A 6,820-nucleotide genomic window follows, 5' to 3' on the forward strand; every position below is an offset into this window, starting at 1 on the left:
TTTCTTTCGTGGTACTGGGATTAACCCAGGGGCACTTTACCACTGAGCTACAACCCCAGCCCACTTTTTAAAGTTTATGTTGAAATTGGGTTTTGCCAAGTTTCTGAGACTGCCTCAATCCTCCTACCTCAGCCCCCTGTACCCGGCTGACTTCTATTTTGAGGGTGCTCTTGTCTTAGTAGTAACTGAGTGTCACTCTGTCATAGTAAGAGTTTTCTCTAAATGTTTGGTGGTTTGTGACTGTACTTATTTCTGATGTGAGAGGCCCAGAAAGTGTGTCTGAGAATGCGATACCTCGGGTGGTAGGGCAGGAGTAGCATATAGGGCTGGGCAGTGAGTCAGTGGAGTCTTCTGGCTAAGATGCTTCCATTCCTCCTGGGTGAGGCCAACTATTAGAAGCACTGTCGTGTGTTTCTGGTCCAAATGCTGGGTGTGGTTGCCTCTGTACCTTGTCGTTCCTACTGCTTGACGTGTGTGGGAGCACGTACGTGTGTGTGTGTGACCGTCTGCTTGGCTACTCCTACTGCGATGGCCCAACCAGCTCTGTTGGCCCAGAACCTTCTGGCAGCAAGGGCCCCACATAGTTTCCTTGTCTAATTTGGAACCCCTGGAAAACATGCTAGTATATACTGTCCTTTCCTGTGTATGTTTTGGGCTCATGAATCTGATTCCTTCTGTATGGTGTTTTTCAGGGATGGCTCGTCATTTCTGACCCCCAGGGCTGCCTTTCTTTGTCACCTTCACTATTTCTGATTTAATTATTTAAAATGATTACTTGTCATTTTTAATGATTGACAGTGGGAGACGATAGGCTGTACCATGTATTCAATCTTCTCAGGTGATTTTTTTTCCAAAATTGTTGAAATTTTCCTATGAACTAAGAGTTTAGAAAAACTATTAATTGGTAATCAGAGGAGGAGGTAGATTAATATTTGTGTACTATCTTTGGAAATGTTGGGCATTTCAAACTTGGATGGCTTTGGTCCATTCGCTTGGCTAAAATCCACATTTTCTTTGACTACTGTTAAGGGCTACTTTGCTTGGAAGCTTTTCTGTTGAGTCCAGGTAACTTTTTTTGCTAGAGATCTTGTGTCCTAACCTGAGATAGCACCTCCTTGGCTGGGGCACTGTTTTAAAGCTTTGCAATTTTAGGGAGTGGTCTGGGTGGGGTCACGTTCCAATTGCACCCCATAACTTTTCCCAGGCACTGACTGTGGTGGTGGCTGCTGCTGTCTGCGGTTGCCCCTTCTGGCCAATGAAGGCAGAAGGTGGCTTGTGCTAGCACGGACTCACCAGCAGCCTCTGGCTGAGGTTTGCTCACATGTTTCTAGACCTCTGGGGCTGGCATTTCTGTGGAATCTTTCAAGTTTATTCCTGCTCCCCAGGCTCACCCTCTTACAAGTGCTTGCTTGCCCTGCATGCCTAAAATGACAGAAGGACATCAACTCTATATGAAAACCTGTCAGTGGTTGTTTTTTCTAGGATTTTTTTTTTCTGCACTAGTGTGTTATCAATCCATGTTTGTGTAACATAATAATAAAGATACTTTGTATTTCTCTAGAATCTTTCCCCTGAGGAAATTTTGAACACCTAAGGATAGTAGTTTTGTAATCCTGATGATTTATCAGTTGGAGTTAAATGTTCCTTTGTTAATTTTTTTTATTTTTAAATATGAACTGCTTCATGAATTTGCATGTTATCCTTGCACAGGGCCATGTTAATCTTTTCTGTGTCGTTCCAATTTTAATATATGTGTTGTCTAAGCGAGCACTCCTTCTTTAAGGCAATGAATATGACTTTGAAGACAGAACCTCAGGCTTTTAATTTTACCATAGAACAAAAGTACTCTGTATCCTGGGCTGTTTAGAAATGTGGCATTTCATACTTATCAGGGGTGTGGATATGTGTAGAGGCATCTTTCACTTTAATGGTATTTCAGTCAAGTTGACTGCAGGCTATTTGTCATAAAACTTATTCTATTTCCCCAAGACTTTCTGATGTGAAATTAGGGTTGTATTTCCCCATAGGGAAAATTCTCACAGAAAAATTCTTAAATTTTGTAAGGCAGGATTAAGGAATTTAGCTTTCTGTAGTCTAGAAGGATAGTTCTTAGCTGTGCTTGAATGTTAGAATCACTGGGAAGCTTTTTAAAAATACCAGTGCTTCAAATGCAGACACTAGAAGTGGATATGGTTTTGTGGCTGGGGTGGGAAAGAAGGCTGACCAGACACTGCCTCTGGGGGATTTTTTGGTGAAGGGTAGGTTGTGCACTGAATTGTAGGGGTGAACCTTTACTAAAAATAATTAAATTTACTAATGGGTGAACTTTGCAGTATGCAAATTATCTCAATAAAACTCTAAAAAATCCTGTCTGGATATCTATCAATTTAGGCCACCAAGTCAGACTCTCTGGAGGTAGGACTCTGATACTGGTATTTTAAAATAAATAAATAAGCTCCCCAAATGATTTAATGTGCAGCCAGGGTGAAGACCCAAAGGCCTAAAACCTTGTCTATCTTAGTAGGCCAATCCTCCCTAGAGCCAAGACCTTTGCAAGAAAATACAACTTTGAAACGAGATTTGATTTCTTTGACTCTCACTTAAAGCAATAAAGATTCATAAAACTTAGATGTAAAGATGGATGATGCATAAAAATGATGATATCCTGTGATTTGCAGCAAAATGAATGAAACTGGAGGACATTATGTGAACTGAAATAAGAGGCAAATACTGCAGAGTGTTTTTCATATGTAGGTGTTAAGAAATATCAGGTTGGACTGTATAATAGTGATTACTAGAGACTGGGAAAGGTGGGGGTTGAATAATGGTGCCCAAACATGGTTAGATAAAATTAATAAGGTCTAACCCCTAAAGCTTGGGAAATAATGCCAAGAGTTAATAAATGGGACAACATCAAATTAAAAAGCTTCTTTACAGCAAAGGAAACAATTAGGAATGTGAAGAGAGAACCCACAGAACAGGAGAAAATCTTTGCTAATTACTCTTCTGACAGGATTAATATCTAGAATATATAAAGAGCTCAAAAAACTTTACACCAAAAATCAAATAACCCAGTTAATAAATGGGCAAATTTCTTATTCTATATATAAAAATTATAAACCAAAGGAAGAAGAGTGATAAATTTCCATTAAGATAAATTTTTTTAAAAAGATGTAAAATTTAGCCAGGCATGGTGGTGCTCATCTGGAACCTAGCCTCTTGGGAGGCTGAGGCAGGAGGAATGTAAGTTGAGGCCATTCTGGGCAACTTAGTGAGATCTTGTTTCAAAATAAAATTGCTATGGTTTAGATATGAGGTGTCTCCCCAAAGCTCATGTGTGAGACAATGCAAAAATTTCAGTGGTAAAATGATTGTGAGAACTAACCAGTGGGTTAATCCACTCCTATGGATTAATTGAGTAATAACCTTTGGCAGGTAGGGTGTGGCTGGAGGAGGAGGTAGGTCACTGGGGGTATGCCTTTGGGTTTTATATTTTTTCCTTGACAAGCATTGCTCTCTCTGCTTCCTGGCTTTCATGTCCTGAGTTGCTTCCCTCCTTCACGCCCTCTGCCATGATGTTCTGCCTCGTCTCAGGTCCACGGCTATAAAGTCAGCAGACCATGGAATGAATGAACTTCTGAACCTGTGAGCCAAAATAAATGTTTCCTCCTCAAAAAAAAAAAAATGGGAAAACGATGTTCTCTGTAACTATGATAAACAAATGTCCAATAAGCACATGAGAAAATGCTCAACATCATTAGTCTTCAGTTAATTGCAAATGAAAACTAGAAGAAGGTATCACTTTGCATTCATAAGGATGGCTATAATTATATAATTATTATAAGTTTTATGAAACATAGATATGTATTCATATATGTGTGTGTTCACTTAATTTGATTAATTGAATAACTATAGTACCAATGTATTTTATATTATCTGTTCTCTTTCTTATTTCAATACCATTAGACTTAAATTTCACTTTATCTAATATTAATTAACTATTAATATCTAATATTAAATATCTAAACTTGTTTACATTTTTGCACATAAAAAAAAATGGGCAAATGAATTAAACAGACCCTTCTTAAAAGAAGAAAAGTAAATGGCCAACAAATATATAAAAAGTTTAACATCATCAGCAATTAGGAAAAGCAAATCAAAAGTACACTAAGATTTCATCTCATACCAGTCAGAGTGACCAATATTAAGAATACAAATATTAATAAATGCTGGAGAGAATGTGGAGAAAAAGGAACACTTTTACACTGTTGGTGGAATTGTAAATTAGTGCAACCGCTATGGAAATCAGTACGGAGGTTCCTCAAAAGACAAAGAATGGAACAACCATATGACTTAGCTATACCACTCCTCAGTATTTGTTCTAAAGAATTAAAGTCAGCATACTACAGTGATACATGCATACCCATGTTTGTAGCAACACGATTCACAATAAGCAAACTATGAAACCCACTTGGGTGTCATCAATGATGAATGGATAAAGAAAATATGGTATATATACATGACGGAGTTTTATTCACCATAACGAAAAATGAAATGATGTCATTCGCAGGAAAATGGATGGAACTAGAAACTATCATGTTAAGTGAAATAAGTCCAACTCAGGAGGCCGAAGTTCGTATGTTTTCTCTTATATGTGGAAGCTAGAGAGGAAAAACAAGAATGGTGGGGGTGGATCTCCTAAAAATTAAAGGGAGATCAGTAGAGGAAAGGGACCAAGAAGTGGGAGGTGGGGAATTAGGGGGGAAGTTCTAGGGAGTGATACTGGCCAAATTATATTGTTATATTGTGTGCATGTATGAATATGTAACAACAAATCCCATCAATATGCATTACTGTAATGCACCAATAAAAATGTAGAAAAAAATTAATAAGGTCTAGTGTTTTACAGCACAGTGTGATGACTACAGTTCACAATAATTTATTGTGTATTTTATGAAGAAGAGAAGAGCTTGAAGGCACCAAACACGAAGGAATGATTAGGCAAGGAATCATTAATTATCCTGATTCAACCAATATATATTATATACATGTACTGAAATATCACATTGTACCCAATATATACAACAGAAATAATAACCAAGCAAAGGAGAAAAAAAGAAACTTAGAACATTCTAGACTGAAAAAAAAATAGATGGCTGATACACACAAACTTAAGTGCTATGTGGGAAATATAATCACTCACTGAATAACCTCATTCTGATTGGACCACATGTGCAACAATGGTCCCATAAGATTTTATTGCCTGGTGACATAGTAGCCATCTTAGTTGGTGAAAGCATAAACAACCCTGAAGTTGGTATACTCTATGATGTTCTCATATTGATGAAATTGGCTAATGAGGAATTTCTGATAAGGTATCCCTAGCATTAACTGATGTGTGGCTCTGTAGGTAAATGATGAGTTTTTGTTATCTGGAGGGAAAAACCTAAGCTTTTGCATGCCTGGTGATTCTCTATACACTTAATAAGGGCCAGGATGAGGGTAAGAGGTGAGACACTCACCTAAGGTACAAATAGAAGTGTGTGCCCAAATTTTTGCACTCAAGATAAATATTATTGTTGTGCAACCAAAATTAATTATAAACAAAATATCAGTTTATTAAATCAAGGTAGAATCCTTCTAGTCTCCTGGATGAGGCTTGCTTGTCTGTTTATCTTCCTTAGAGTCAGGGCCACATCCAGCTGGTTCTCTGAGGGCCTGATGACTGGGCCTGAGAGAGGAGGACCCACACCCACAGCTTGCTGCTGCTGTTGTACCTTCAAGGTGCAAGATGTTCTGTTGTTCCTCTTGTTGGATGAGATGGATGTGGGGACCTGTGCATTCTTAAAACACCACCCGTGTGCATTGATCTCTGTCTGGACAGGTGAGAAATAACTCCTAACTCCCCCTTTTTCCATAGAGCTTGGGAAAGTGGGCATGGCCTTCAGGGTTGTTTGTGCTTTTAGCCATGTTCTATAGCCTAGCTCTGTAAGTATAGACCCCTCACTTGATCTCCAAATCTGAAATTGAGTCTCTAGATCTAGTCTCTATTGATCTAGATTTTGAATCTCTAATCTGATAGATTCATGAATTCAACCAGGGATTGATTCAGGTTTTATGGAATCTGACTCTTATCTCATTTTGGGGATTTCCTTGAGAAAATGAATATGCATTTATAAAAAAAATAAAATTTAATACTTTGGAACAGGGCCCTTGCAAGTGAAGAGCACTTATGTTTCATTAATTTCATGATAAAATTACCTCCAGTCTCATCTCAGTATTTCATTTCCATCATTCTTGCAGGATTTCTTTCTGCAACTTACCAGCTACATCTTCCCACAAACTTCCTACCTAGGTCAAGTCTTATCTTCCAATTTTATGCTTTTAAAAGTCTCAGCATTGTTTGCTTTGCAAAGTAGTGAAATGCTTAAGAAAATTAGTTCTAGCGTCAGACTCGGATTTTTTTCCCCAATTCTTCCACACTAGTTGTGTGACTCTGGCAAGTGAGTCTTTCTGACTCATTTCCTTCTCTGTTCTTTCCTCCTAGGGTTTTTTTTTTTTTTTGGGGGGGGTGGGTGGGGCAGGGGCAGAAGGACCAAATGAGATAATGTATCTTTGTGATTTAGCACAATTGGAAAAAATGTTGAATTGTTGTTGCTTTTTCTTTATCTTTTTAAAAATCCCTTGGTGCTTGGGCGTCAAACCTGGGGCCTCATGCCTGATAGGCAAGTGATCCAATTGAGCTACATTCCCAGATCTAGAATATTGGATAGTGTGAAGAATTTGCAGGATGTTTGGAAAAGCAGATGCTGAAAATTGG

General features: G+C 38.3%; 1 non-coding gene across 1 annotated transcript; it reads right to left on the reverse strand.

The window, feature by feature from the left end:
* Positions 1–1,665: 1,665 nt before the first annotated feature.
* LOC125619488 lies at positions 1,666–1,771 on the reverse strand. Its single transcript, XR_007351042.1, has one exon. It is a non-coding gene; the product is annotated as a U6 spliceosomal RNA (small nuclear RNA).
* Positions 1,772–6,820: the final 5,049 nt, after the last annotated feature.

This window comes from Marmota marmota, unplaced genomic scaffold, assembly GCF_001458135.2.
Source record: "Marmota marmota marmota unplaced genomic scaffold, marMar, whole genome shotgun sequence".
Lineage (NCBI taxonomy): Eukaryota > Metazoa > Chordata > Mammalia > Rodentia > Sciuridae > Marmota > Marmota marmota.